The sequence below is a fragment of the Bufo gargarizans genome, chromosome 1 (assembly GCF_014858855.1).
Source record: "Bufo gargarizans isolate SCDJY-AF-19 chromosome 1, ASM1485885v1, whole genome shotgun sequence".
Lineage (NCBI taxonomy): Eukaryota > Metazoa > Chordata > Amphibia > Anura > Bufonidae > Bufo > Bufo gargarizans.
In genome coordinates, this window is record NC_058080.1 from 754262075 (window position 1) to 754288966 (window position 26892).

At 44.6% G+C, this 26892-nt stretch overlaps 1 long non-coding RNA gene across 1 annotated transcript; it reads left to right on the plus strand.

Moving 5' to 3' along the window:
• Positions 1-13567: 13567 nt before the first annotated feature.
• On the plus strand, positions 13568-26713 carry LOC122938155. Its single transcript, XR_006389982.1, has 3 exons — positions 13568-13669; positions 26381-26525; positions 26654-26713. It is a non-coding gene; the product is annotated as an uncharacterized LOC122938155 (long non-coding RNA).
• Positions 26714-26892: the final 179 nt, after the last annotated feature.

Consider the following 26892-nt stretch of genomic DNA (forward strand, 5'->3'; position numbering starts at 1 on the left):
ATACATAAATATATGTGAGGTAGACATATTGGTAGCTGATTAAAAAGACAGAAGATAGATCAGGCTCTCAAAATTTGAAGTCCCCTAGTGGGACAAAAATAAAGTGGGTATTTACTATTTGTATAATTAAGTTTGGTATAACAACCAGCTCTAAAAAATATCACATGATCTACCCCCTAAAGTGAGCTCTGTTAAAAAAAAAAAAAAAAAAAAAAAAACAACTATGTGAACAATCATTTTTTTAGTCACCTCCCAAAAAAATAAAAAAATTATATCAAGCGAAATATGTACCAAAAATAGTATAAATGAAAACATTACCTCATCATACAAAAAACAAACCCTCACAAGACAGACATCGCCAGAAAAAAATAATATAGCTCTCCTGCAGGGGCATAGCTAGAGGCTCATGGGGTCTGGTGCAAGAGTTCAGCTTGGGCCCACTTCCCTCGGTGCTTTGTGGCAAGGAGCATGGGTGGAACTACTCTTTCTGCTGACTAAGGTAAAAATTTAAACTGTAATCCCCCATGCCAAATTTTCAACCTAACCTCTTCCCTCCTAACGTTACATACAGTGGTATAAAACATACAAGAGAAGATACCGCCACATACCTCTTACATCCAGTGATGTCTCCTCTAATGTAGACTTCTTTTTTCAGAATAGACCACCATGATTATTTGTTTCAGCCATCTATTGTCTCTACAAAGTTTGTTCCCCATAGTCACCCAGTAGTGACATGGAGGTATAATAAGGGTCTGATATGGGGAGAATATGACATGGTAGTCTAAAGGAGATCTGATGTCTGATATGGGGGTTTCTTACATTTCTCCTTATAATGTGTGCCAGTACAAAAAATACCACCTTATTATATGCACCAGTATAAAGTTACATACATCCTTACCTTTCAGATCAGACCTTCATGTTAGACCCCCCCATATCAGACCTCATATCAGACCTCTATCAGACTCAATGAGAAAGGTTTTTTTTTTTGTTTTTTTTCTATCTCAGCACACGTCCGTCGCACACAACTAATGACCAATTTACGATCCTCCGAAAATATCGATCTCATTGACACTATATATGAGAATTATATCATATTCGGTTACTGAGATGTTTAATAACCTGGATGTTGCTTATCCCAGCGGCATAGGTTTTATATCGGAATACTCAGCGGATCCTGACCAACAAAATGATATAATTGACATATCTATCCTACGTATGATATTCATACAAAGGGGTAAAAATCATATGTAATATGTCATTTTCCATTGGTGCCAGAAAGGCTGGCTTACAAGCCCTCTATCAGTGACAGACCAAATGTTCTTGTCAGGTGTCGGTTCGGTCGCACCTAGCTGTGAGATTTCTGCAGCAAGGAAGTTCTTTGTGTAGGGTTAATTAAGGAGACTAGCTGTAATTACGTTAAGAGAACGTTGGCCTCTTAGGACAACAGCTTGTAACTACAGGAATTTAATTTATCTTTATTGCGTTATCTGCTGGGTATCAGGAATTGAATCTGTAATTCCTGGATGCGACAATAAAAAAATCAATTGCGTTTTATTACCGGATATCTTGCGGTTTCTCGCGGTTCATCCGTGACAGTTTCTATTATGTAAACCCCACAAAGTCATTTTAGAACTGAACTGGTCCCTAAAAAAGTCTGTTTTGGAAACTTTCTTAAAACATTTAAAAAATTGCTTCTAAAATTCTAAGGCTTCCAACATCCTAAAAAAATAAATTTACATTTACAAAATAATGCCAACATAATTAGACACATGGAGAATGTCACTTAGTAACTATTTTGTGACAAAGAAGAGAAGTTAAAATTAAAAAAATTGCTAATTTTTCCAAATTCTCAGCAATTATATTTTTTTTTTATGTTAAATTAAGGTAAAACATAGCACCCCAAATTTACCATTAACATGATTAAAAAAACAAATTTCAGAATGGCTTGGATAAGTAAATACATTCCAAAGTTTTTAATACATTAAGTAAAATAAAATGATATGTAGACTTTTGGGGGCAATTTTTTATTATTGCAGTTTAATCATTTTGGGTTAAAAAATTTTTTTGCAATTGGTCTGTATTAAAAATATTGAGCTGTTCTGTCAAAAAGGGTTTATGTGGTTGTTTAAGTTATATTCATCTGATGCAGAGCACTTTAATACATCCTAAACACTAGTAACCTAATGTACTTTGTGTTCCTTTCTGGCCCGTTTGCCCACAGCACTGAAGGTCATGTGACCCCTGACGTCATCCACCAGGCTCTCTCGGGTGACGTTTCATATACCAGCTTATCCCTGCCTTAGTGTCCCAGCTCTGTGTACGAAACATCAGAGCCTGTGTGCCTGACACTCGCTCCCAGACGGGCGGCTGCCGGGCGGCTCCTATGAGGACGCGCATGAGCGATCTCTCACAAGAGAGATCGAGACCTGTCATAATAAAGGGAAAAGTGTGATTGCGCAATTGCTAAGCCCACAGACCTGATGCACATAGGTAAATCCATGTGCATATAAGAATATATATAGAATTATATAAAATAATATAAATCTAATTATATATATTGTCGGAATCTGCTCTCACGGTGGGAGCGGTGATGACAGACGGAAATTTTTCAGCTCAAACAGTGCTTTTATTTGTCACTTCAGCACACACAGCATCCAAGTTTTGCATCACTTGGCACGATGAACACAGTTCCATTGTCACGCCACAAAATAAACAAACCTTGCCTGTCTAGGCTCTCACTAATACAGAGCACTTGCTTATCTCACCTATAGGTCGCTATTCACATTGGGGAATCCGGCTTCACACAGCAATATGGTCCAACAGCCTCCTGGCTGTGACCAACATGACTCTCTCTCCAGGCTTGACTGGGTCCCCCAAACTCAGACTTCACTCACCCTTACGGTCCAAAGGCCCACCTAGCTGTTACCACACGGAGCCTCAGACTTCCTTCTGTTTCCCAGACTGACACAATGAGGTTGCTTTATTCCCCAGTAGGGATGAGCGAATAGACTTTGGATGAAACATCCGAAGTCGATTTGCATAAAACTTTGTTTCAATACTATACGGAGCGAGCGCGTCTTCGCATAATAACTTCAGAAATTGATTTATACTGTAAAAAGCCATTTCCCAAACTCTGGTTCAGTTCCAAGTGGTACTGTCACGATGGGGAGTGGGGGAAACTCCCCACCGTACAATGTCACCAGGTACTAGGCCGTAGGCAGGGAAAAGGGAGCTGGTCACCTCCTAAAGCTTCCCTAAAATAGCCCTAGTCTCCTGGCTGTATGAGCCACCTTCAATGGTAAGGGGGCTCATACCCATGAACCTAGAGGTCTAGGAATCCCTGCATCGCCCTCAATCATCGTGACAGACAAAGACCTCCTGTTCATCCATCACCACGGATGAAAGACGTCTCCAGCGGCCTAGTAGCTGACAGGGGGAAAGACGATGCAGCAACTGCACAGCAGGTAAGAACACAGTGTAACAACAGAACATCAAAGACTTATCTGCCGCAGCAAAGAATGAAAAACCACACAAAAACAACCTGGACCCCCATGCGGACAGTGAAGCAAGGTGGCTCCAGGCAAGGCTGCTAATGTCTTTAAGGTTCAGCCCTCCGGGAAACCAATGGGACCTTTGGGAGGAGAAGACGAACAGGGGAAATGTCTAGCAGACATGCTGGACACAACATTAACAGACCAGACATGTAACAACGCACAAGACATAACAACCAAATCCCAAATCAAACCCACACCAAACAGACACATAAGGATGGGTGGAAACATGGAGAAGACATAGGGATGACATTGCTAAAAGACCTTGATGTCCAACAAGGTGGTCCTCAATGACTGGGCAGATGGAATAGCCACAGAATGGAGCATAGCTTCCAGCCCAAAGCAAGGCTAGAGCACAACTAACCTCCAAGCTACAAGCAAAGGCTAAATAGCTAGAAGAGACCACACCCTGATCTAACCAAGTCAGGATATTAACCCCACGCACACCACACAGCAGGGAGACACCACTTCAAGGGGATGTGCACGTGCAAACCGAAAACTACTCGCTGCCCCCGGCAACCAGTCTGCACGGCAACCGCGTCATGGTCAAACCACGACCGTGACGGTACCTTGGAACTGAACCCGAGTTTGGGAAATGTTTTTTCACATTATAAATCAATTTCTGAAGTTATTATGCGAAGTCTCGCGAGACTTCTCGAAGTAATAACTTTGGCTCATCGGAGCCAATACATTCTAATACTATACAGATTGCTCGCTTCGTACAGTATTCAACACAGGAATAAATTAGACCCTATCTGGGAAAGGATTTAACAATACACAATCACATAGCTACAGGCTAATTTCCTTTCTCGTCCCAGATAATAAAATGTAACTTTTAATTATTCGCTTAAAGTCAAGTCAGCACATCTATTAACTATTATAAGTGAGCTCTAAACACTGTTGGTTAAAACTAGCTGATGCTCATTATTAGTGCCAGATTACTATGTTATTGAATTGCTTCGTTTTTAGACGGTGGATGGGAGTGCACTTCCCCACACCACCACTCTAATTGAAGTGTGCACTGGCACACACCGATCGCTTATAGCATAGCCCGTATCTGTGTATTAATCAAACACTTGAAGGCACATAAACATGAGAGGTCAGCATTGCTGTATGTCTGGGAAACTAGGGCTCAGAAGTCCACCTGATTCTGGCCGTGCAACCCTCTCACTGCGGACGTTGCGTGGTTCCCCAAACTCCAGGCTATTCAAAGTCTTGTGGCCCCTCATTCCTCCTGACTGAGACCACACACAGAGCCTCTGCTTCACAAAACACTCTTTCACTCCTCAGACTGACACACTGGGAGGTGCTTTATGCCGGCCTGATTACAGCAGGCCTCACCTTCGATCACCTTCCTGCTAGGGAAAAACCTTCCCCGGAATTGGGGGGGATGGGGGCTGTTGATTGGGAGGTCCCAGTGCCAAAACCTACAATTACAATCCAAGTAAAATCCAGCCCGGAATAAATAAATAAAACAGCTCCAGCAACTATATTTACTGAAGCCAGTGTCATTCTGGATTTCACCCACCTCAGCCAGTTGAGGAACCTGGGAGAGATATACCCCCCCTTCCAGGACTTTCCCATGCATTTTACAGTTCACATCGCCACAGTTCTTCAGATCGGAGGTCTGGGGATTTTCTCACATCGTACCATGCCCTCTGGAAGATGTGGCCAATGTCACATATTTCTCTCTATTCTGCCACCCCCAGGCTAGCAGAGCTTGGTTTTTCATAAACACTGACTCTCTACCTAGCATACAGTGTCTAAGGGACTCCTCCTTCTCCTCTCCGCTGGAGAGCTTTTTCTTAGCTTTCTGGCTTACTCCTTTTCCAGATCTCTTCTTAGGTCCATGACCTCCTACTTACGCAATCTTTACAGCTGCATTTTCCACGGGGAGCTCCAGCCTCCTCCTTTGGTTGGAGATCCGGCTGGTCAGTTTTATACCACCCTTCAGCCACTCTGGTGTCACCTGGTGTTCACACTCGCTTTGTTTCTTTCTTCTATCAACAGATAACACGTCTCTTTTCTTTTCTTTTTTTGTCCCCACAGGGGTTAGCTCAGGTTTGGCTTCAGTTTCAGAGTCTTCTGCTTTTTCAGTTGCTCTGCACACTTTGGCAGACTCTTGTTCAGCCTTATCTTTGGTCTCTGGAACATCCGAGGATTTCTCCCACTCCAACTTATCGGCCTTAGCTTCTTCAGCCTTTGAGTCTCCTTTGGAGTCTTCATTCACTTTGTTAGCCTTCTCATCCTTCTCGGACAGAGCATCATATACTTGCATTCTTAACCCCTCCTCATCTTTCTCATCAAGGTTGGAGGTACTGGAGACACATCAGACTCTTCGTCTTTTGGCATTCCCTTCAGAGGGTCACCCAGGATATTGTTCTCCTTTCAGGCAGGCTCTAGGAGAGCCATCTCACAGTAGTAGACAACATCTGCATGCTGGCCGTCTGTTCCTCATATTTCTTCCCCAGCAGACCTGCTGGCTTTCTGGAAGGCATCGACTGGCAGAGTGGACATCTTTCATGACCCTGTCCTGGCTACTCACTGCCATGAGTCTCTTGACTTCTGCCTCCACATCAGCTTCATCAACTTCTTCAGAAGAAACTTCTTCCATCTTCTCTGCCTCGGCTGGCAGCACAGTGCCACCATCTCCAGGCCTATTCTTAACAGGCTCTGACTCTTGGATCTTTCAGAGGATTCTCTTTCAGGTTTCTCATTTTCCTTTGATTGAGCCAACCTGTCATCTCGAGAAGCTCTTGCCTCTAACTCTTCAAGCTTAGTCTTCTCCAACTCATAGACATTCTTCCCGACGTCATCGTTTGAGCTTATGAGATCCTCCATCTCTGCTCTGAGTTGCTTGTTCAGCCTCTCATATTCACCTCACTCCTCAAGCGCTTCTTCAAGGGCTCTAACCAAGGAGAGGGCCTTGGTCTCCTTCTCCCAAACGTCAGCCTCCGCTCGGTCACGTTCTTCGGCATATCGGGCCGAGACGTATTTCTCTTCAGCCAGGAGCTGGTCAATCTTCTTCTGTTTCTTCTCTATGTTAGACATAATTTGTCTCTGGTGGTCCAGGTCCACCATCAGATCATTAAATTCTCGCTGAAATTAGTTCTTGGTTTTCTCCAACTTTTCGTATGTCAGAACCTTTTTCTCCAGGTGCGGAACCATCAACTCCATGTTTTTAAACAGTTTCTCAGTTTTGCGCACAAGCTTGATGAAAGCGCCCCACTCTTTGGCCTCCTATTCCAGCTGCTCCTCGCTCTGCTCTGCTGCAGCAGCAGATGTAGGAGTACCACCAATCTCTTTTGGACTCCCTGTGGGGGTTCCACCCAGGGTCCCTTTAAGCAATTTGTCTACCACAGTTTTCTGTGCTTCTTTGGAGCCTTTACTCTTTACCTGGATATCAGGCAGTAGATCCATCAGCTCACTCATCTCTTTCTGGGTCTCCTCCTTTGACCCTTCTGAAGACTTTTTCAGTTTCTCTGTGAAGACAGCTAGTCCCTTCTCTAACGTATCTAGGGACCGTGTCGAGAGAGAGAAATCATCTCCCTGATTGCAGCTGTACTGACATGTCAGGTCATCTACCACTGCCTGGGTATAGGTCTCAGTCACTAGGCTGAGGTCTCCCCACTTAACTCTTGTCACATCGGGTATAGCTGTCGCGTGGTCGCTACTAGTGACTACTTTAATTTTGCAAGACCTTGACATGGTAGCTTTCCTCTCTGAGTTGTTATCGGTCACAGCACATACGTCATATATATACCGCTTGTGTCAATATCAATCCTGAACTCTAGGAGCACCTTGTCAGCACCACTGTTTCTAATGGTCACCTCACTTAAAGGGCTAGGTATCAATTCTGCAGGAGTGCACTGACTGCAGAATTGTTTCCACTTCCCAAAAATTTAGAAAACAACGGGAAATCACGGCCCAGCGTTCCCTTATACATGAGCACTTTTGCATTACCAAGGTCATAAGTCCCAGTTCTCACTATAGTCTCACCCTCAGTGAGAACCACCATTTAGTCCTTATTATCCACATGACTGTCCCGCACATCTTTCATTGGTGGCACAGTCTCCAGTCCTGGTGTCTCAACAGATAGCAACTGCCGCCGGTTCACACCAGAGTTCACGGCTTCTGAAGCCCCAGGGTGCTGGTCAGCAACCTTCCCAGTCTCCAGAGCCGTGCTCACTGTCACTTTTACACAAGAAAAAAACTGAACAGTCCTACCCACAGACGTCACTGGTTCGGCAGTCCCGGGCGATGAGGGAGTGCCAGGAACATCTTCTCCGAGGTCACCGTCCTTCTCCTTGACATTAGGAACCTCATGCCTTTGATTCCTGGTTACCTGACTCCTGACTATAGGACAATAAGGTGCACACTATGTGACTTGACGGCATCTCCAGCAGCGCTCTCTTTGTTGCAGGACATGCAACATCGTTCCCCGTTTTGTGGTTCATCAGAATATGTATCGGATAAACCAGCAGCGGGGTGAACCCATTGAACAGTTGGTGGTGCCCCAGGCCTATCACAAACTCGTGTTAGAGTTAGCCCACCAACATGTTCTCGGGGGTCATCTGGGAATGCAGAAAACACAGGAACGGATACTACAACAGTTTTACTGGCCCAGTGTGTTTAGGGAGGTGGACGAATTCTGTAAGTTATGCCCGACCTGCCAGGCAACTAGCCCCCAGCACCTTTTCCGCAGTCCCTTGGTACCTCTCCCGATCATCGAGGTACCATTTAAGCGAATTGCTATGGACCTCGTAGGCCCAGTACCGAAGTCCGCTAGAGGACACCAACACATCTTGGTCATCCTAGACTACGCCACTCGGTACCCGGAGGCGGTGCCACTGCGACATACATCGGCTAAACTTACAGTATAGTTAAGGCGCTAATGGAGATGTTCTCCCGAGTGGGGCTACCGGAAGAGGTTCTGACTGACCAGGGGACCCCTTTTATGTCAAAGGTCATGTGGGAATTCTGTAAGTTGCTGCATATCAAACAGTTAGGGACGTCCGTGTACCATCCGCAAATGGACGGTCTGGTAGGGAGGTTTAACAAAACATTAAAAAACATGTTAAAAAGGGTGATGTCTAAAGATGGGAAGGATTGGGATCTTCTTCTGCCCTATCTCATGTTCGCTGTGATAGAGGTACCCCAGGCCTCTACTGGGTTCTACGCCCTTCGAACTGCTATATGGCAGACATCCTCGTGGTTTGTTGGACGTAGCCAAAGAGGCATAGGGACAGCAACCTACTCCGCACAAAAGTGTCCTTGAGTACGTTACCTAGATGCAAGAAAGGATAGAGACAGTGTTACCTCTTTTTAGGGAGCATATGGAGGCGGCTCAGCAAGCACAAAGTGTGATCTATAATCGGCAGGCCCAGGTACGAATCTTTAACCTGAATGATCGGGTTTTGGTTCTGGTACCGACCGTGGACAGTAAGTTCCTGGCTAGGTGGCAGGGGCCCTGCAAGGTACTCGAGAAAGTTGGAGAGGTAAATTACAAGGTACACCAGCCAGGGCGGTGAAAGCCGGAGCAGGTTTACCATGTTAATTTACTAAAACCTTGGAAAGATAGGAAGACCTGTACTGAAGACAGCCCACAGCCGGGTTTTCTAAGGGAAGAGTTTCCGGCCCCTCTGTCTGATGCAAGGGAAGCGGTTGCACAGTAAAAATAGCTGACAGCCTCTCCTCTAAACAGGCTCAGGAGGCCAGGGAGTTCGTTAGTCGGAACACGGATGTGTTCTCGGACCTCTCTGGACGCACTTCCGCAATCCAGCATGACATTGTCACTGAGCCTCAGGCAAAAGTCCGGTTAAAGCCATACAGAGTACCCGAGGCGACAACGCCGACAAGCCATCTCGGATGAAGTACAGCTAATGCTGCGGCTAGACGTAATCGAGGAGTCTAAAAGTGAGTGGGCCAGTCCTATAGTCTTAATTTCCAAGCCGGACGGGACGTTTCGGTTTTGTAACGATTTTCGTAAGCTGAACGAGATATCTAAATTCGATGCATATCCCATGCCCCGGGTGGATGAGCTAATCGAGAAGTTAGGACAAGCACGGTATTTTTCTGTTTTGGACCTCACGAAAGGGTACTGGCAGGTGCCCTTAACGGAGGCTGCCAAAAAGAAAACTGCCTTCATCACACCTGAGGGGCTGTATCAGTATAAGGTGTTACCCTTTGGTCTGCATGGCGCCCCCGCCCCTTTTCAACGTCTAATGGACATTGTGCTTCGTCCACATCAGGGGTACGCCTCGGCTTACCTGGATGATATTGTCATTCACAGTACCGACTGGGAAAGTCACCTGCCCAAAGTACAGGCCGTAGTGGACTCCCTTCGGAAGGCTGGACTAACAGCTAACCCAAAGAAATGCGCAATAGGGTTAGAGGAGACTAAATACCTGGGTTATGTCATTAGGCGCGGAGTTATCAAACCCAAAGTAAACAAAATAGAGGCGGTACAGAATTGGCCCCAACCTGTCACCTCTAGGCAAGTAAAGTCGTTCCTGGGGATCGTGGGCTATTACATGAGGTTTGTCCCCCACTTTGCTACGATAGCCGCCCCATTGACAGGGCTCTTGAAGGGACATAAGTCTGTGATGGTTCACTGGGATGATCTGGTGGAAGAGGCGTTCTCCTCCTTGAAGTCAGCCCTGTGTGGGTCCCCGGTTTTGGTGACCCCCGACTTCAAGCGGGAATTTATAGTATAGACGGATGCCTCCGAAGTAGGCCTTGGTGCTGTACAGTCCTAGGAAGTCAACAGGGAGGAGCATCCAGTTGTCTTCCTCAGCCGTAAGCTCACCCCAGCCGAGACCAGGTACAGTATAGTGGAGAGAGAGTGCCTGGCTATCAAGTGGGCACTCAAGTCTCTCCACTATTATTTGTTGGGGAGAAAATTCCACTTGGTGACTGATCACTCCCCTCTACAAGTGGATTAGCCAGGCCAAGACAGAAATGCCCTGGGTCACCCGATGGTTCCTTTCCCTACAGAACTTTACATTTACAGTGGAACACAGATCAGGCCAGTCCCGAGTACATTGTCTGGCGAGTGTTCTCCCCCTTTGGGTTGAAAAAAGGGGTGGGTATGTGACACAGTGCAGGGTATGGTCTGAAAAAACAGGTATTTTCCTCCCAGCGTGTGCTGCTGGACTGATTTGCAGCCAGGTAGGGTCAAACACCGGACTGGATTTTAAGTGCCGGTCCAGGTTTTTAACAGCACTTAGCTGCCCTTAAATGACAGCTGGGCTCAGCAGCAAAGTGTGTGTGTGCTGGGATCTGAGGCTTGTGCCGTGCTGGAGGGCTGAGACCCGTGTTTAGGGGAAATGGGCCCACTAAAAGCCTGCTATGGACTGTTGGAGATAGAACTGCCAACAATGTGCATTTTGCTATGTGGACTTTCCATTGTGTGTGAACGAACACCAAGACTGCAAAGTGAGGTTTTGTTTTTGCCTTATGTGTGAATAAACACGGAGGTTTGATTTAAGAACCGGTAATTTGCCTCTGTACTGCGTCCGCATACCCTGTCTACCAGAGCAAATCCCCACAGTACCCAGCAGAATATTTGATTCTACATACAGTGGATATAAAAAGTCTACACACCCTCTGTGCTGTAAAAAAATGAGACAAAGATAAATCATTTCAGAACTTTTTCCACCTTTAATGTGACCTATAAACTGTACAACTCAATTGAAAAACAAACTGAAATCTTTTAGGTGGAGGGAAGAAAACAAAAAAAAACTAAAATAATGTGGTTGCATAAGTGTGCACACCCTCTTATAACTGGGGATGTAGCTGTGTTCAGAATTAAGCAATCACATTCACAATCCTGTTAAATAGGAGTCAGCAAACACCTGCCATCATTTAAAGTGCCTCTGATTAACCCCAAATAAAGTTCAGCTGCTCTAGTTGGTCTTTCCTGAAATTTTCTTAGACGCATCCCACAGCAAAAGCCATGGTCCACAGAGAGCTTCCAAAGCATCAGAGGGATCTCATTGTTAGAAGGTATCAGTCAGGAGAAGGGTACAAAAGAATTTCCAAGGCATTAGATATACCATGGAACACAGTGAAGACAGTCATCATCAAGTGGAGAAAATATGGCACAACAGTGACCTTACCAAGAACTGGACGTCCCTCCAAAATTGATGAAAAGACGAGAAGAAAACTGTTCTGGGAGGCGACCAAGAGGCCTACAGCAACATTAAAGGAGCTGCAGGAATTTCTGGCAAGTACTGGCTGTGTGGTACATGTGACAACAATCTCCCGTATTCTTCATATGTCTGGGTTATGGGGTAGAGTGGCAAGAAGAAAGCCTTCTCTTACGAAGAAAAACATCCAAGCCAGGCTACATTTTGCAAAAACACATCTGAAGTCTCCCAAAAGCATGTGGGAAAAGGTGTTATGGTCTGATGAAACCAAGGTTGAACTTTTTGGCCATAATTCCAAAAGATATGTTTGGCGCAAAAACAACACTGCACATCACCAAAAGAACACCATACCCACAGTGAAGCATGGTGGTGGCAGCATCATGACAAGGGGCTGCTTTTCTTCAGCTGGAACTGGGGCCTTAGTTAAAGGGGTTGTCCGAGTTCTATTTATTGATGACCTATCCTCAGGATAGGTCATCAATATCAGATCGGCTGGGGTCCGACAACCGGCACCCCCGCCGATCAGCTGTTTGAAGAGGAGGCGTGCGTCATGCCAGTGCCACCTCCTCTTCACTGTTTACCTTCTCGCCGTTGCATCCGCAGCAGTGAGCAGGTGTAATTACACCTAACCGTCCCATCCATTTCAATGGGACGGATCATTCCCATACACTTGTATAGGAGTGATCCATCCTATTGAAATTAATGGGACGGCTTGGGTGTAATTACACCTGCTGACCACTGCGGATGCAACGGCGAGAAGGTAAACAGTGAAGAGGAGGCAGCGCTGCTCTGCCAATACATTCTAATACTGTACGGAGTACAGTATTAGACCATCTCTACTGCACCTGAACAGGTCACCATCATTGCACCCAACCCCCCAGCACACAGGTCATCTCTGCTCCCCTGAGATCTGCACCCCTATCTCACAGATTTACACCCCATAAAGCCCCCGCCCAGATCTGCACCCTCATGTCCCCCAGAATACACCCAGATCTGTACTATAGACCCCTGTAATTACACCAAATTCCACCCCACCCCCCACATACACCTGCACTCCATGAACCCCACTGCCCCTGAGTGCTCCACATGGCCTCCCTCCCCCCATACATACCTCCCAACTTTTGAAAATCGCAAAGAGGGACAATATGTGCGGCGCGCATCACAGCATTTTTTTCATACTAGGCCACGCCTCTAACTCCGCCCAAAGCATAATTGCTGACTCCATCAGAAGTGCAGCAGCTGGGGATCGATTAGGTGAGTATCAGTTCCTTCATTTTTAAAAAAAAATTTTTTATTGCACTTCAATATCTATTTTTTAATATTAGCACATAATTCATCGGATTATAGATATTTTAAGGTCCAAATTGCACCAAATAATGAAGTTCTGGTCTAATATACAGGTAGAAACCATACAGATAGTCTAGTAAGGAGCATTTTAGTACATTTATTAATGCACATTTCTGCATTTACTGTATTCCCCAAGTTAAAAAGAGGGACATTTAAGGATCAAAGAGGGACATGGGTAAAAAAAGACGGACTGTCCCTCCAAAAGAAGGACACTTGGGAGGCATGTCCTCATATATGAGCTCCATATGCTGCTCCAGGACTGCACCACCTCCTCCCGTACAGGGCCGCCTGCAGGCACACAGCCCCTCCTCCCTCCACATAAACTCCATGGTAGTGTCTTAACTATTTCCCATGCCTGGATGGACCTCTTTTTGCCGCCTGGTGGTCAGGTCTGGAACTATGATGGGATTTAGCTGATTCACAGTAAATTAGCTAAACTCCATACTCCAGCAGTCCCTGTCTGCCAGCACTTCCCACATTGGATCATGTGACCATGAAGGAGCATGTGACCAGTGATGTCACAAACCTCCTTCTGGCATCTAGCATATCCACACGGCTGCTCTACAGGTGGAGGTACAGTAAACCCTGGACTGTATGGGCTCTGAGGCTGATGAGGCTGAGGTAGGTGGTCCTGAATTAGTGTTCAGGAAAGTATTGTATCTTTAACTCCTTAATGACGTATGCGTACATGTCTGTCATTGCTTGCTAAGGAATGTATGGAGTGTGCCCACGAGCTGACCCTGGGTCAGAGTAGGGTGGCCGCTAACATGAGCCTGAAGATGTGTGTGACTACCTGGACCTTCCATCCCTGGGTCTTCTCAAGTTTCCAGCAGGATTGTGAGCAAGTCGCATATTTTTCCCAGGTCTGATTGTCCATGTCTCCTCTTTCCTCCTTCTTCTCATCCCCTACCATGTCTGCACTGAACCTTACTGCTCCACCCAGCTTTCCCCAAGTCTGATTGTCCACGTCTCCTCTTTCCTCCTTCTTCTCATCCCCTGCCATGTCTGCACTGAACCTTACTGCTCCACCCAGCTTTCCCCAAGTCTGATTGTCCACACATCTCCTCTTTCCTTCTTCTCATCCCCTGCTATGTCTGCACTGAACCTTACTGCTCCACCCAGCTTTCCCCAGGTCTGATTGTCCACACATCTCCTCTTTCCTTCTTCTCATCCCCTGCCATGTCTGCACTGAACATCACTGCTCCACCCAGCTTTCCCCAGGTCTGATTGTCCACACGTCTCCTCTTTCCTTCTTCTCATCCCCTGCCATGTCTGCACTGAACCTTACTGCTCCACCCAGCTTTCCCCAGGTCTGATTGTCCACAAATCTCCTCTTTCCTTCTTCTCATCCCCTGCCATGTCTGCACTGAACGTTACTGCTCCACCCAGCTTTCCCCAGGTCTGATTGTCCACACATCTCCTCTTTCCTTCTTCTCATCCCCTGCTATGTCTGCACTGAACCTTACTGCTCCACCCAGCTTTCCCCAGGTCTGATTGTCCACAAATCTCCTCTTTCCTTCTTCTCATCCCCTGCCATGTCTGCACTGAACCTTACTGCTCCACCCAGCTTTCCCCAGGTCTGATTGTCCACACATCTCCTCTTTCCTTCTTCTCATCCCCTGCTATGTCTGCACTGAACCTTACTGCTCCACCCAGCTTTCCCCAGGTCTGATTGTCCACATATCTCAATTTCCCTTCTTCTCATCCCCTGCCATGTCTGCACTGAACCTTACTGCTCCACCCAGCTTTCCCCAGGTCTGATTGTCCACATGTCTCCTCTTTCCTCCTTCTTCTCATCCCCTGCCATGTCTGCACTGAACCTTACTTCTCCACCCAGCTTTCCCCAGGTCTGATTGTCCACATATCTCATCTTCCTTCCTTCTCATCCCCTGCTATGTCTGCACTGAAAGTTACTGCTCCACCCAGCTTTCCCTAGGTCTGATTGTCCACACATCTCATCTTCCTTTCTTGTCATCCCCTGCCATGTCTGTACTAAACTTTAATGTCTCTGTTTCCCTGCTGGGTTTGTTTAGTATTTGTTTACATTGACTATTTCACCCCTGTATCTGGTCCTCTTTTGATTAGGTCATATGTAGCCCCCTCCCCTCTCTTTCACACCTGATTGAACACTGAGTGGTATAAATCTGTCACTTGGTATTTCAGACCTTGGTCTTTTAAGTGCACATATTGAATTATATCAGAATTAAACCAAAAGGGAACCAAAGGTAACTACAGAAATAGTTGATGCAAACAATATTTCAATTTTTCTTATTACTTTTTCCACTTTTCCAAATCCTACTGAAAGACTCTCACATCCCTTCACCCAGCAAGGAACTATTTAGGTCTCCCTTCATCTTACCTACTTCTCTGACTACTTGCACAAACCTGTTAGGCAACATAAAACACTTCCTTCCCAAACACACAGAGATGCCTCCTCACACCCTCTCCTACTCCCACCTATTAACAGTGTATCTGCTTCTTCTTATTGCTGGCAAGAAATCTCCAAATCCAGGCTCCCTTCAGCAAATCCCTTCTACAAAATTCTGCGACCCCTTAAAGGGAATTTGTCACCTAATCTGAGCATTTTAGACCTCTAAGATCAGGTTATAGACTGTTTGGCCCCCATTACAATGGTACCTCTCTTGTCTGTGTCCCTCGTCGAGATCGTGAAAAATACACTTGATAAACTTATGCAAATTAGCTTATGCAAATGAACCAGGCCCCACAGCGATGTGCCCAGAAAACCATACCTCTTTCAGCCCTCTGGCCCACCCTTCTTTCCTACTATCATGTCCTCCTCTGCCTTCCTAATCTCGCGCATGTGCCGCTCCACGGTTGGCCTGCACACACAAACTACTCTGCCCATCAAGGACAGAGGAACCGCTAGTCATATTGCATATGCGCCGGTCTTTGGCGTGAAATCCAGCTGGTGGAAGTGACAAGCAGCACCCAAAGACCGGCAATACGACTAGTGGTTCCTCTGCCCATTATGCGGGCCAACCCTGACCCCTGCTCCCTTGGTCCCTCTTGCAGGGGCATTATGAAATGCTAGCTCTGTATGCAACAAACTGTCCTACATTCATGACCTCTTCATCTCTAGCAAACTTTCCTTTCTGAGTCTCACATAAACATGGCTGACACCATCTGACACCTCCTCCCCTGCTGCACTCTCTTATAGCGGATTTGATTTCACTCGCACCCCCCACCCCGGCAGCAAACATTGTGGAGGAGTTGGTCTTCTCCTATCAGACAACTGCTCCTACAGCCCAACTCCACTGCCACCCTCCATTACGCACTTTTCATTTGAAGTACACTCTATTCGCATCTACTCTCCTCTCATTTACCGCCCCCCAGGCCCAGCCACCATCTTTCTTGACCACTTCAACACCTGGCTCCTACACTTTCTTTCTGCTGACATCCCCACTATCATCATGGGTGACTTCAACATCACCATTGCGTCTTGCCACTCAGCTGCATCTAAGCTTCTATCACTCTCTTCCTCCTTCGGCCTCTTGCAGTGGTCCACTACTCCCATCCACAGAGATGGATCTTATCTTTACCCACCTCTGCTCCCTATCTAACCTTTCTAATTTGCCTCTCCCCCTATGTGACCACAACCTACTCACCTTCTCTTCACTGATCTCTTCTACTGCTCCCCCGATCCACACACTAACCCCCCCCCCACCGCACAAACCTTAAACATCTTGGCTTTTGCTTGCTTTCTGACTCTCTTCTGCCACTCTCTACTATATGTTCCCTCCAGGATGCAGATGTTGCTACCATTCTGTATAACAGCACAATAACTACAGCTTTGGACTCCGTTGCCTCCGTCACACACAACAAAACCCGAAAAATCCACAGGCAATCGTGACACACCAGCCTGACTAAAGAATGCCAGGAAGAAATCCCATTCTAAGGAGCACTTCACCACATACAACCAATCCCTCCTCATTTTCAAATCCTCACTTTATGCTACAAAACAGGCCTACTTCTCATCTCTCATATCTTCCCTGTGTCACAACCCTAAATAACTTTTTAACATTTTTAACTCTCTTCTCCGTCCCTTCAGCATCCTCACCTCTCATCTCAGCTGAGGATTTTGCCACATACTTTAAACAAATGATTGATAACATCAGAGAAAGCTTCAGCACACAGTCCCCACAGCCCCTCTACACAACTGCTCGGTCCTCTTCTCCCCAAACCAGTTTCTCCACCATTACAGAAGAAAAATGTTCCACTCTACTCTCCAGATCACATCTCACCACCTGTGCACTTGATGCAATCCCATCCCACCTCATCCCCAACCTCACCACAGTGTTTATCCCAGCCCTAACTTATCTCTTCAACCTATCAATAACCTCCTGTGTCTACCCCTCTGGTTTTAAACATGCTATCAATACACCCATCCTCAAAAACCTTCCCTTGAACCATCTTTTTATTCCAGTTATTGCCCCATATCCCTTCTCCCATATGCCTCAAAGCTACTTGAACAACTTGTCCATTCTGAACTGTCCTCTCACCTCTCCTCCTGCTACCTCTTTGACCGGCTACAATCTGGCTTCTAGCCCCAACACTCGACTGAAACTGCCCTTACCAAAGTCACCAACAACCTGCTAATCGCTAAAACTAAACATTTCTCTGCCCTCCTGCCTTCGACACCATCGACCACACCCTTCTGTTACAAACACTCTCATCTCTTGGCGTCATGGACCTGGCCCTTTCCTGGATAACATCATACCTCACAGACCTGACATTTAGGCCCCATGCACACGGCCGTGGAACCGCGGCCTGGATCCCTCCTGAGAGCAGGAGCGCACAGCGTCACTGGTTGCTATGACACCGTGCGCTCCCTGCTGCCGGCACAGTACAGTAATACACTGGTATAGATCATACCAGTGTATTACTGTATTGCGGCGGCAGCAGGGAGCGCACGGCGTCATAGCAACCAGTGACGCCGTGCGCTCCTGCTCTCAGGAGGGATCCAGGCCGCGGTTCCACGGCCCGCACACGGCCGTGAAACACGGCCGTGTGCATGGGGCCTTAGTGTCTCCCACTCTCACATCACCTCATCATCTCATTCCCTTTCTGTTGGTGTCCCGCAAGGTTCTGTCCTAGGACCCCAGTTCTTCTCAATCTACAACTTCGGCCTGGGACAAGCCCTTTCCACCGCCTCCAACTCAAAAATATCTCTCCCATCCACACTTTCTTCAACCAGGAGTCTGCCAAAATGCTTGTACATGCCCTCATCATCTCCTGCCTAGACTACTGTAACATCCTCCTCTGTGGCCTTCCATCTAACACTCTCGCATCTCTCCAATCTATCCTCAACTCTGCTGCCCGACTAATCCACCTCTCATCCCGTTACTCCTCTGCCAATCCATTCACTGGCTCCCCATTGCTCAGCGAATTTTGTTTAAAATTCTAACATACATATAAAGCTGCCCACAACTTGTCCCCGCCTTACATCTCTAAGCTAGTTTCCTGATACATCCCTACATGTAATCTCCGTTCCTCACAGGACCTCCTTCTCGCGTCTCCTCTTATCACCTCTTCCCATAATGACCTCCACGATTTCTCCCGTACATCCCCCATACTCTGGGACTCTCTACCCCAGCTGGGACTCTCTACCCTAGCAGACTGTCACCTACAGTGGAAAACATAAAAAAAAAACTGAAAACCCACCTCTTCAGACAAGCCTACACCTACAGTGACCCTGCTGCTGCTATACCGCCATGACAAAAGTTACCCTCACCTATTGTGTCCTTCCTCCATACCTTGTAGATGGTAAGCCCTTACAGGCAGCATCCTTCTGTACCAGTTTGTAACTCGTCTTCTTCATGCTTAGTGCAATTGTCTGTATTATGTATGTGCATCCCTTATCATATGTACAGCGCCATGGAATGAATAGTGCTTTGATAATAAATAATAATAATATTGGATGGATTCCTGCACTTAAATCCTACCTATTGTGAATGAAACATCTCCGGTCTACGATGGAGCCCCCTGGCCAGGATTCAAAGACCTCCAGAGTTCATTGTATACCTGGTTAAGAACCAAAGTATTAGTGTTTTACACAATTTGAAAAAATTCAGGTGGGGAGAGGGGTTGGGAGGTAGGGTTGTGCAATATTTTTGAATTTTTGATGCTTAAACCACTTCAAAAACATGGGCCAATTTATTTATCATGACTTAAGCCAGAAAACTAGAGAGCTGAAATCTACAGCCCACAGTTTACATAGATTTTAATTTATTGCCCGCTTAATACATACATATGGCGCATCCTACTGGACTGGACACAGACTTTTTAATATGATTGGTTTAGTAAATCTGCCTCTGTGTTCATATCTGACTAGTAGAAGGACCCGACTTCGCTCGGGTATATTTAATCTATTTCATTTAATGTTTGTGTGTGTCGTTAAAAGATATCGACAGTATCCCCCATAACAGTGACCTCTACAGCACCCGTCCCTTTAACAGTGAACTCCACAGTCCCCCACCCCTTAACACTGACCCCCCACAGTGCCCTGCCAATTTAAAATGGGACCTTCACAGCAGTCCGCCCCTTTAACCCCTTCTACCCCGGGCCAGTTTTCGCTCTTCTGCCCAGGCCATTTTTTGCAAATCTGACATGTGTCACTTTATGTGGTAATAGCTTTAGAACACTTTTACTTATCCAAGCTATTCTGAGATTGTTTTCTCGTGATACATTGTACTTTATGATAGTCATAAATTTGAGTCAATATATTTCACCTTTCTTTGTGAAAAAATCCCAAATTTACCAACAATTTTGAAAAATTCCCAAATTATTAAATTTCAATTTCTCTACTTTTATAATAGATAGTGATACCTCATACAATAGTTATTACTTTACATTTCCCATATGTCTACTTCATGTTTGGATCATTTTGAAAATGACATTTTATTTTTTGGGGACGTTAGAAGGCTTAGAAGTTTGGAAGCAAATTTTGAAATTTTTCAGAACATTTTCAAAACCCACTTTTTAAGGACCAGTTCAGGTCTGAAGTCACTTTGTGAGGCTTACATAATAGAAACCACCCAAAAATGACCCAATTCTAGAAACTACACCCCTCAAGGTATTCAAAACTGATTTTGCAAACTTTGTTAACCGTTTAGGTGTTCCACAAGAATTAATGGAAAATGGAGATGAAATTTCAGAATTTCACTTTTTTGGCAGATTTTACATTTTAATAAATTTTTTCCAGTAGCAAAGCAAGGGTTAACAGCCAAACAAAACTCAATATTTATTACCCTGATTCTGCGGTTTACATAAACACCCCCCACATGTGGTTGTAAACTGCTGTATGGCTACACGGCAGGGCGCAGAAGGAAAGGAACGCAATATGGTTTTTGGAAGGCAGATTTAGCTGTACTGGTTTGTAGATGCCATGTCCCATTTGAAGCCCCCCTGATGCACCCCTACAGTAGAAACTCAAAAAAGTGACCACATTTTGGAAACTACGGGATAAGGTGCCAGTTTTATTGGTACTATTTTGGGGTACATGTGGTTTTTAATTGCCCTATATTATGTTTTTTGTGAGGAAAGGTAACCAAAAAATTGATGTTTTGGCACCGTTTTTATTTTTCATTTTTAACAACATTCATCTGACAGGTTAGATCATGCGCTATTTTTATAGAGCAGGTTGTTACGGACGCAATGATATCAAATATGTCTACATTCTATGATGTTCGTTTCAGTTTTACATAATAAAGCATTTTTGAAAAAAATAAATGTTTTTTGTATCTCCATTTTCTGAACGCCCTATTTTTTTAATTTTTCTGCCGATCGTCTTGTGCAGGGGCTCATTTTTTGGAGCAAGAGTTGACGTTTTTATTGGTACCATTTTTGCGTACCGTACATATGATTTGTTTGATCATTCATTGTTATACTTTATGGGGCAAGGTGACCAAAATATTGGTTGTTTTGGCACAGTTTTTATTTATTTTATTTTAAGAGCGTTTACCTGAGGGATTAGGTCATTTTTATAGAGCAGATCATTACAGACATGGCAATACCTAATATGTCTACTTTTTCTTATTTATTTAAGTTTTACACAATAATAGCATTTTTGAAACCAAAATAATGATTTTAGTGTATCCATAGTCTGAGAGCCATAGCTTTTTTATTTTTCGACTGATTGTCTTAGGTAGGGTATTATTTTTTTACACAGTTTTTATTTTTTACGGTGTTCACCTGAGGGGTTAGGTCATGTGATATTTTTATAGAGCTGGTTGTTATGGACGTGGCGATACCTAATATGTATACTTTTTATTTATTTATTTAACTTTAGCACAATAATAGCAGTTTTGAAGCAAAAAATAATCATATTTTAGTGTCTCCATTGTTTGAGAGTGATAGCTATTTTATTTTTTGACTGATTGTCTTAGGTAGGGTATCATTTTTTGCGGGATGAGGTGACGGTTTGATTGGTACTATTTTGAGGAGCATAGGCCTTTTTGATCGCTTGCTGTTGCAATTTTTGTGATGTAAGGTGACAAAAATGCCTTTTTGTACACAGTTTTTATTTATATATTTTTTACGGTGTTCACCTGAGGGGTTAGGTCATGTGATATTTTTATAGAGCTGGTTGTTACGGACGTGGTGATACATAATATGTATATTTTTTTATGCATTTTACTTTAGCACAATAATAGCAGTTTTGAAACAAAAAATTATGTTTTAGTGTCTCCACGTTCTGAGAGCTATAGTTTATTTTTTGGGTGATTGTTTTAGGTAGGGGCTCATTTATTGCAGGATGAGGTGACTGTTTTATTGAGACCAGTTTGTGGGACATACGCCTTTTTGATCACTTGGTGTTGCACTTTTTGTGATGTAAATTGACAAAAATGGCTTTTTTTGACACCGTTTTTATTTTAATTTTTTAATGGTGTTTATCGTACAGGGTGGATGATGTGATATATTTATAGAGCCGATCATTACGGACGTGGCTATACCTAATATGTGTTTTTTTGTTTTGTTTTTTTTCTGTTTTTTATTATAAAATAAGGGTAAAGGGGTGTTTATTTTTTTACTTAAAAACTTTATTAATTTTAACTTTATTTCTGATGTTCACTTTTGGGGGTCTGATCCCCTTTGCAATGCATTACAATACATCAGTGAGTAGTACAGGAACAGGTTGCCTAGGAGACGGGCCTGAGGCTGGATCTCCTGGGCACCCGTAGAAGGCAGGTCCCTATGCCGTGCAAGGCATTGGGCAGCCTTTGCACAGCATCGGTCTGCCTTCTGACACATCGCAGGGACTCGATGCGCTCCCTCACCCGACACAAACCCCTTCTATGTCGCGGTCAGCACGGACCGCGGCATAGAAGGGGTTAATCCACCGGCATCGGCTTTTACAGCGATGCCGGCGGATACAGCAGGGGCCCGGATACAGCAGGGGCTCCGGTGCCAGCCCGATCACCATGACGTACTATTACGTCAAATTGCAGGAACGCAGTGGCTTACATGACGTAATAGTACATTATGTGTCGGGAAGGGGTTAACAGTGAGTTTCATAGCACCCCACTCCCTTGACAGTGACCTCCTCAGAGGCCTGTCCGCTTAACCTCTTCCGGACATAGGGTGTACAGGTACGCCCTGATGTCCTGGTACTTAAGGACACAGGGTGATCGGAAAAAGGTGCCTGCTCAAATCATTGAGCAGGCACCATGGCTAAATGCGCGACCCCCCCGTGTCGGCGATCGCCGCAAACCGCAGGTCAATTCAGACCTGCGGTTTGCGGCTTTTCATGTTGCGGGCGGTGGCAGTGCCATCGGGTCCCCATGGGGCTGTAGGGGGGACCCGATGGCATGGAAGGCAGCGCGATGCCTTCCTTAGGCATCTGCGCTGCCTTCCGGTGACGAGCCTGTGAGATCCAGCCCCCTGGATCTCACAGGCCGTAAGCTGTATGAGTAATACACACAGTATTACTCATACAGCCAAGTATTATTACTCATACAGAAGTATTGGAATGCATTTTAAAGGATTAGACCCCCAAAAGTTGAGGTCCCAAAGTGGGACAAAAATAAACTAAAAAAAAAGTTAAAAAAATACAGTTTTCCCCCCAAAAATTAAAAGTTTCAAGTAAAAATAAACAAAAATGTCATTTCCCCCAAATAAAGTAAAAAAAAAAATGGTAAAAAATGGGGGGGGGGGGGGGAGAAAGTATACATATTAGGTATTGCCGCGTCCGTATCGACCGGCTCTATAAACATATCACATGACCTAACCCCTCAGATGAACACCGTAAAAAATAAAAACTGTGCTAAATAAACAATTTTTTTGTCACCTTACATCACAAAAAGCAAGCGATCCAAAAGGCGTTTGCCCACCAAAATAGTGCCAATCTAACCGTCACCTCATCCCGCAAAAAATGAGCCCCTACCTGGGACAATCGGCCAAAAAAAAATATGGAGACACTAAAACATCATTTTTTTTTTTTGTTTTAAAAAAGCTACTATTGTGTAAAACTTGCATAAATAAATAAAAAGTATACATATTAGGTATCGCCGCATCCATATCGACCGGCTCTATAAAAATATCACATGACCTAACCCCTCAGATGAACACCGTAAAAAAAAAAAAAAAAAAAACTGGGCTAAATAAACAATTTTTTGTCACCTTACATCGCAAAAAGTGTAATAGCAAGCGATCAAAAAGTCATATGCACCCTAAAATAGTACCAATCAAACCGTCATCTCATCCCGCAAAAATCATACTCTACCCAAAATAATCGCCCAAAAACTGAAAAAAATATGGCTCTCAGACTATGGAAACACTAAAACATGATTTTATTTGTTTCAAAAATGAAATCATTGTGTAAAACTTACATAAATAAATAAAAAAGTATACATATTAGGTATTGCTGCGTCCGTAATAAGTTGCTCTATAAAAATATCACATGACCTAACCCCTCAGGTGAATACCGTAAAAAAATTAAAATAAAAACAGTGTAAAAAAAGCCATTTTTTGACACCTTACATCACAAAAAGTGTAATAGCAAGCGATCAAAAAGTCATATGCACCCCAAAATAGTGCCAATCAAACCGTCATCTCATCCCGCAAAAATCCTACCCTACCAAAGGTAATCTCCCAAAAACTGAAAAAACTATGGCTCTTAGACTATGGAAACACTAAAACATGATTTCTTTTGTTTGAAAAATAAAATCATTGTGTAAAACTTACATAAATAAAAAAATTGTATACATATTAGGTATCGCCGCATCCGTGACAACCTTCTCTATAAAAATACCACATGATCTAACCTGTCAGATGAATGTTGTAAATAACAACAAAAAAAAACTGGTCCAAAACAGCTATTTCTTGTTACCTTGCCTCACAAAAAGTGTAATATAGAGCAACCAAAAATCATATGTACCCTAAACTAGTACCAACAAAACTTCCACCCTATCCCGTAGTTTCTAAAATGGGGTCACTTTTTGGGCGTTTCTACTCTAGGGGTGCATCAGGGGGGCTTCAAATGTGACATGGTGTCAAAAAACCAGTCCAGCAAAATCTGCCTTCCAAAAACCATATGGCATTCTTTTCCTTCTGCGCCCTGTCGTGTGCCCGTACAGCATTTTACGACCACATATGGGGTGTTTCTGTAAACTACAGAATCAGGAGCCATACATATTGAGTTTTGTTTGGCTGTTAACCCTTGCTTTGTAACTGGAAAAAAAAATATTACAATGGAAAATCTGCCAAAAAAGTGAAATTTTGAAATTGTATCTCTATTTTCCATTAATTCTTGTGGAACACCTAAAGGGTTAACGACGTTTGTAAAATCAGTTTTGAATACCTTGAGGGGTGTAGTTTCTTAGATGGGGTCACTTTTATGGAGTTTCTACTCTAGGGGTGCATCAGGGGGCTTTAAATTGGGACATGGTGTAAAAAAAAACAGCCCAGCAAAATCTGCCTTCCAAAAACCGTTTGGTATTCCTTTCCTTCTGAGCCCTTATAATGATAGTCTATGGTGTTGCACTGCGACATGTGACATTCGGCGACATGACAGTTGCAAGCAATCCATCCAAGATGGATTTTTCTGTGACTGTCTCGTTGCAGTCGCAGCATGTCACATGTCACAGTGCAACACCATAGATTATCTGTCGCGCGACACATGTAGCAGTGCAGGTTGTGCCCTATGTGTCGTGCAGCCCTAGCCTAAAGCTGACCTACAGCACTGAAGAAAAATGGCTGGGTTGTTATGGAAACCTGAAGTAAAATGTGTGTATGTGGAGACTAAGGGCCTGCGAACTTCTATTGGCTGATAAAGGACATGTGACCATGTGTATGGCAGTTGGGATATAAAGAGAAAGACTTTCAGGCTTGTATTGGCTAATGCAGGTCATTTTGGGGGAATATCTCAAGAACGGTACGTCCTAGAGAGCTGAGACCTCCACAAGATTTATTTCCAGGTAGCAAGGGATATGTATACCAAGTTTTGTTGAAATTGATGGTTGTGTTTTTGAGTGCTCATGGAACATACATACATATATACGTCCTTCTTTATATATATAATATTTGGTTGTCTAGCTGTCATAAAAAGCTGCTGGTGTGACCTGCGCCATAAAATTCACTGCAGTTGCTTAGATTTATATTTCTGTGCCTTGTCTGTATTCATTATATTATTGGGCTTTGTACCTTTTCTTCCCATTCGCCCTCGTATATAACACCAACAGCCTTATGATTGCTGCACCCACTGAGAAAGCTGACGTGAAATGCGTGTCGCTCTGCCTGTATTTCCATCCCAGGATATGTGCACTTTAGTTTTTGAATACTTTGTTTGGGGACATGAATTAAAGTACAATTTCATGTCTGAATTTCATTTTGCTCTGACACTTTACTTGTGATTCATCTCCTCAAATGTTTCCCCTTATTATCTACAGTTAAGGCTACTTTCACACTTGCGGCAGCAGGGTCTGGCAGGCTGTTCCAGCAGGAGAACAGCCTGCCGGATCCGTGCTAACACTAGCCCACCGTGCCGCCAGAAGTTTGCTTCAGCCCCATTCACTATAATGGGGCGCGCCGGTGGTCTGGCCGCAGCACGGCAAACAAGCCGAGAGGCGGCCGGACAAAAAACGCAGCGTGCAGTAGTTTTTGTCCGGCCACCTCCCGGCATGCTTGCCATGCTGCCGCCGGACCTCTGGCCCGCCCCCATTATAGTGAATAAGGCCAGAGCGGACTTCCGGCTTCGGTGGGCTAGCGTTAGCACGGATCCGGAACAGCCCGCGGGACCCTGCTAATGCAAGTGTGAAAGTAGCCCTAATGTATTTTTGCATGGCTTTTAAATTGTTTCACCTTCTTTCAATTCAGGTTCCCGCAATATAAAATAATCTGATATCTTATATAAAAGAGAATTTTCCTGATTGATCCATGAGGAATGGATGGGAACAGAGACAAGATGGCCGAGAGGATATTAAATCTCACCCTAGAGATACTCTTCCAACTTACCGGAGAGGTGAGAGATTCTGATGATGTCACATTGCATCATTCTTATCTATGGTAATAACAGGTGATATGACTGGAAAGGAGATTGAAATGGAAATGTCAGTATTGATATTTGTAAATCTGTCTCCCCATACCCAGGATTACACAGTGGTGAAGAAGACCTCTAGTGAGCGCTGTCAGGCTCCTGTGTCTGAAGGATGGGGAAGAACCCTGAACCCAATCACGGGGCCTCCACCTCACCCCCTGATACATGAGGAAATCAATGAACAGAAGATCCTAGAACTCACCCACAAGATGGTGGAGCTGCTGACTGGAGAGGTGACACTGCTGGGAATGCTGGGACATTATACAGTAACAGCACTGGTGGGGTCTGGGTG